We start from the raw sequence: 6,000 nt of genomic DNA, 5'->3' as shown, positions 1-6,000 counted from the left end.
TGTAGTAGGTCTAAAGTGCCAGTTAGATCCGAATAGAACATTGTAACACTGTCTTGACCTCAGAAGTTTGTGATCTTAGTTCACCAGTGACTAGAGACTAGAGCAGCCAAAGAATACAGGGTCTTTTTGTCTTTGGTACAGGAATAACTAGCACAGCCGAGGCACTTTTGTTATACAGTGAAACCCCATGTAACGAAGTGCCAAGTTACTGAACGGGGCTTCGTTGTATCGGGATTTTGGTGGTCGACGCTCAAAACGGTCACATTGCTTTGTTACAAACGGGTTCGATATATCGTGGTGGTTAGAAATCAGGGGCCCGTTTCTCAAAAGTCCCGGTAACTTACCGGGCCCTGTAAGTATATTTTCGCGATAACACAGTGATTACACACATGGCACTTGGCCAATGTTTTCATAGAATTGTAAGATTTTAAAATTTAGTATTCAAAGCTAACAAAAATTGACTTGTGTCAAAAAATATTTATCACCAAATCCGGACATTTATCGGGCCTGGTAAGGTACCGGGACCGTTTCGAGAAACGCGCCCCAGAAGACCTATCTATAACGTAGAGCTACTAGCCGATTGCAAAAAGCTATCGATGTAATTGGGAAAAATTACCTGGTAATCGAGGATGAAATATTGCATTCATCCTTTCGACAATGCCTGCTATCCACGTAATGAAGCCGGTTTTGGCGTTGGCGTTCAGTGACTGCCTTGCTTCTGGAATTTGAATTACGTTCCATTCCTGGTCTTGGAAGGCAGGGGTAAGCGACTCGGACTGAGCAACTACAAAATACAGGGCCACTTTTGAAGACGATTATATTTGGTGGCTCGTTTGGATCGGAAGTGGATGTAAAGAACGAGGTATAAAGGATATGCGCGTTAAGTCTTAGGTCCGTATATTTGGTGGCTCATTTGGCTCGGCAGTGGATGTAAAGAACGAGATATAAAGGATATGCGCGTTAAGTCTTAGGTCCGTATATTTGGTGGCTCGTTTGGCTCGGCAGTGGTCAAACGAGCCAAACGAGCCAGCTCATTTGTTATATGGATGAAAGTGGCCCTGCCAGCGACTCTTCATACATAGTAACGTGCTTCTTCAGCGGGTAAAAGGTTTTAAACATGCACTTTTGGACAAAGTGAACACTGCGTAGTAAAACTAGACATCTTTGACCAATATTTACAACGCATTGAGTCTGTGACACGTGTGGCGAAGAGAACAAGTTGCGTTGCGTCGTGCGAAAGATCTGGTTGCAAATTTCACCGGAAATTTATTGATATTTACAAAATTCAGGATCTCCGTGAGCATTATTTTATTTTTAATTCTTCAGATTAAATTTAATTTTCCGAACGTTTATTGTTGTCTTTATTGTTGTATTTATTCGGGTTTTTTTCCTTTGGTTACGTGAGTTGTATAAATAAAGCAACCATTGTATGATCGGGTTGCGTGAGTTTAAAATTCTGAACCTCGCGCGCTCAACAACTTCTAACGCCGCAAGCCATTTATAGGATCGTCTTTTATTTTATTCACGCACAAAGAGCCCCGTCAAGTGTTGACGTGATAGGGATGTTTACATGGAAGGAGGAAAATCCTAGCACTAGGAAGATCCTAGAAGGCGGATCATCCTAGCGCCATATGTTTTCTGTATTCAGTTTACATGCTAAAAGTTGTACTTGGCCCTAGTGCTAGGATCTTCCTAGAGATAGGGTCTTCCTAGCTGAGAGATAGTAAGATCCTAGTACTAGGAAGATCCTAGCTCCATGTAAACTACCTTCGCTCGGAAGATCCTAGTACTAGGAACAAAAAAGAACAAAATGGCGGCAGCCGAGCGTTCAGCTTCTATTACGCCGACAATTTTTCTTTTTTTCCTTCTACTCTTGGTAATAACTCCGACCGAAATTTCTGTGTGAAACCAAATGAAAAGTTGTTTCGCCTTCTAGGATCTTCCTAGTGCAAGGATCCTTTTATTTTCTTTTATTATCTTCTAGCTGGCAGGGTTCAAAGTTCGGTCATTTCAGATGACCGAACTTCACGTCTCTAAGGCCTGACACTCCTCATAAGTGAGTCACGAAGAAAAAAAAAAAAAAAAAGAAAAGAAAAGAAAAGAAACGCTACCCATTTTTGTGGTTTCAGCTTTTACAAAGCTGGAACCTAAATTGTCATCGTGTAGTGTAAGTAAGTAAGTAAGTGTATTTTCCGTGAAGGTTCGGCATGCCGAAGGTTATTGGCGATCTTTCATCGATAAATACTATGTCTTTCAGTGACAGGCGTACCCTTTTCTTTTGGGCCTGGGAACGAGGTTAACGTAGTTCGATACCCTGGTTCGTTGTATCTTGTAGTTTTCGACAATCTTCGCTGGATTTCATACGGTTGTCGGTTTTATATCGATGTTAAAAACGTCATAGCTACGCTTGCCATGTGCCACGACAGGTTGGCGAGCTCTCAGGCGGCTTTATTCGTAGGGAAGATCCTTGTATGCAATTCAAAATGGCTGCCGCATTTCTCGTGCGTGGATTTTCAAGGTGGCAGTTTGTGGTTCTTGGAGGGAAAACACAGGTTTTCAATACCGTAAATCAAACGAACAGCTTCTAAGGAACACTCGGCTGCTTAAAAAGAGGAAGAAGTCAGTGAGTTCATAGCGAAGAAATTCCTGTTCGAGATTGTGTCAAGGCGAAACATGTGCCAACGCAACACTTGAGCTGTAGAAGGTCACGGAATTTTTTGTGTGCTCCTGAAAATACACTTAACAAGATACTACAGGTTTGAATGTGAATTTTACCGTGCTTTATGTTAAATTGATTGAATTATCATATGTCAAATAGCTTTGGCGAAATTTTCGAACAACATAAGCTTACTCAGTTGTTTTTAGTAACTCGGAGTGCGCTTGGATCGGTCTCCTTCACGTACATTCATTCCATGTAGCTTCATTCGAGGCGAAAATTGAACGAATTTGCTTTTCAAGGGTGAAAACAGGTCTGTGTGAATAAATTTTTTTAATTAAGAGAGCTTATTGTGTGTTTATCTGTGTCTTGATTCACGCTTATGTAAACCATGGGAGAGCCAAACTATATCTATTACTGTTCCCTGTGTATTTTTAAGTGTAAACAAAATGCGCCTATATGACAACACAATCAAATTACGATGCACAATTTTGGCACTGACTAAAGCTATTTATTTACCCCTCTGAAGTTTATACAACATTGCTTCTTTACTGCAATATTCTACAATCGTTACACGGGCACGAAGCATTGATTGACTGATTTAAAATGGACCGCATGTTTAGAACTCCTTTAGTTGCTAATTTTGCTACAGATCATAGTTTGAAACCTACCTCGAGGACTTGAGTTTCCCTTACGCTTAGTCAAAAACGCAAATAGGGTTACCTAGAGTATAATGGCAGTCTAAAAATCCCCCTCTATCACTTGGAAAATAACCTCCCTACAAATTTGCAACCCCACCAACATAGAACATACACCTACCGAAGTAACACCCCAGCATTGCACTGAACTTTTTCACAAATGCGCAAAACGGGAGTCAATAAAGCAGACAAAAAAACTTACTGTAAATGTAACAGTCACATATAATTTATTGATCTTTGAAGGGATTCCCTTTCATTTTCTTACGATGACTTTTTTCAGGGTCACTGGAACACAGGTAATAACTTTTCATTGTGGTAGCTGAAATCACATGCACTCCTTCGAGTGCCTATTTTTAGACATGGCATGCCCTCGCATCCCGTGTAAAAAGATAGGGAGTTCATTTTTAGACACGGTATGCCCTCAGGGCATCCCGCAAAAAAAATCAATAAAGATAGGGAGCCTATTTTTAGACACGGTATGACCTCAGGGTCTCCCGCGTAAAAAAAGATAGGGAGCCCATTTTTAGACGGTTATTCCGAATGCCTGAACAAAACTTATGCCGTTTTCGAGACCAATTTGTAATCTTACACTTTTATTAAAATTACATAACCAGAAAAGAAAACGTGAGTCAGGCCATGTGTGTGGTCATTACGTTATCGTATTGCAATTTCCAGTCCAAAGATAAGTATCGTATGAACGTAGTCTAGAATCTGAAGCACATACTTACAAACGTTTTTTAGAGGGAGGGGACCCCCTCATCCCTACCTGTGTGACGTCAAATCATCATTTGATTTATTCATTAAACCTGGATTAAAATCTGCTCCCTCTCCTAGAAGGGATATTTTTCTCCACTTTCGTGGCAGGCATATTGTTTACATGTTTTAGACTCAACCATGCAGTTTTCAAAAAACAAAATTAACCCTTTTAAAGCGATAAATCGAAAGAAAAACTTCTAAGAAGCACTCGACAGTTAACACGTTGGAAATTGGAGAGTTCGAGACAGAGGAATCATGCTTTGTCTGACAGCAGTAGAACCACAATGAGAGGAGGAAAGGTCATTTATAAGCTTAGTTATGTAATAATTGAAATTATATAACCAGAACTGAACACGTGAGTCAGGCCAAACGTGAGGTCACAACGTTATCGTATTGCAATTTTGCGGTATAACGGTAAGTCGCGTAAAACAAGGGAATCCGGAAACAACATCACACTATCTTTGTGACTCAAACTATTCCAGTAGCTGGGATAGTTTTAAAAATCTGCAAAGCATACAATGGGATTAAATGAGGCCACATCAAGCATCCCGCGAAAATGCCAAAAGTAAATGCTTTTTCGAAATCCAGAAATAATTGTATCCGGGGGATGTTTCTTTCTTTGTTAAATGGGATAACATTCTATGCCCTTCTAAAGGGCGCGCAATTTGAACGTCTGCAGATAACATTGCTACAGTTTGTTTTTTTGATAATTAATCTTTGAATGTATGAAACACATCATTGTGTATTTAAAACATTTCATTTTCAATCCTCACTGCCATATAATGGAAACCATTCCTTTCTTGTTATTTGCCGTCTGAGATATAGTATTCCAGCCGCCAATTGTCTATTTGAAACTTGTATCGCGTGAGGTCGTTGACACTTCCGCAATGCACATACGTGCCAGTCTAGCAAAGAAAGGTTATCATCGAACGATCTGGAATGCCATCAAATGCAATGGAATGGAAACTTTAACAAATCCCTATTTTGTAATAAGAAACAAAACAAACAGACAAGACGAGGTGTCTGGCGTTCCAGTCCACTTCCATTAGAGGAACTCAGCCCATACACACGCTATTTGAGGAGCGAAAATAACCTTAAGTTAAAGGAACTATTTTTTCTTTCTACAATTTTCGTGTTGTGTGTTAAGGTTTGATGTTGTCTGTGCTTTATCTTTAAAAGGTTAAGGTTTCTTCGTAATCGCAACACAGACACAAGAGTAATTAACGTGACATTTTTTTTGACAATGTTACGTGATCTTGCGTGAAGGATGAGCAAGTTTTCGATGACAAGTTACATTTTCTCGACCAGTATAATGGAATAACGTGCTAAGTTTTCCTCTTTTGCACCTCAACGAAAACTTCAGTGCTCTTCAACCACACAAGCACTTTCAGCATTTAAAACTTGTCAAGGATTACTTGTCCGTATGCAACCAGTCTAAGGCAAGCCAGCTGCGTTAAATGGAAACGTGACTTAGTAAATTCTTTCGATGATGATCGAATTTTGTTTACATTTGTCACACCTGATTAATAGGCAGAAGTGTCAACAGTGAAGATAAGAAAACTGATTTACAATCTGCCGCGATGTAAATAATCGCTATTCGTTCCCTATGTTGTAAAAAGTTTTTATACCGCTAAACTACGTAAATAGATCTGTTGAAGAGTTTCTCAATCATCCACTCAGGCATTATTTTTTTACCGTAAATTTTTGTGTGTATTTGAAACCGCTATCGCGTGACTATTTTATAACTTCCGAAAGATTATCGACATTCGGTCACGCAGGCGGCTAAAAGTAGCTTCTAACATGAACGGAAATGCGGAAAATAATCACGTTTTTTATGGCGGTAGATGTGCGCCTTTTAGTGGGTAAAGGTTCTTTGGTCTATCATCCGAA

The sequence above is a fragment of the Pavona decussata genome, unplaced genomic scaffold, assembly GCF_977016875.1.
Source record: "Pavona decussata unplaced genomic scaffold, jaPavDecu1.1 SCAFFOLD_260, whole genome shotgun sequence".
Taxonomy (NCBI): Eukaryota; Metazoa; Cnidaria; class Anthozoa; order Scleractinia; family Agariciidae; genus Pavona; species Pavona decussata.
The sequence above is the reverse complement of the archived record's forward strand: the minus strand, read 5'-3'. Positions refer to the sequence as shown.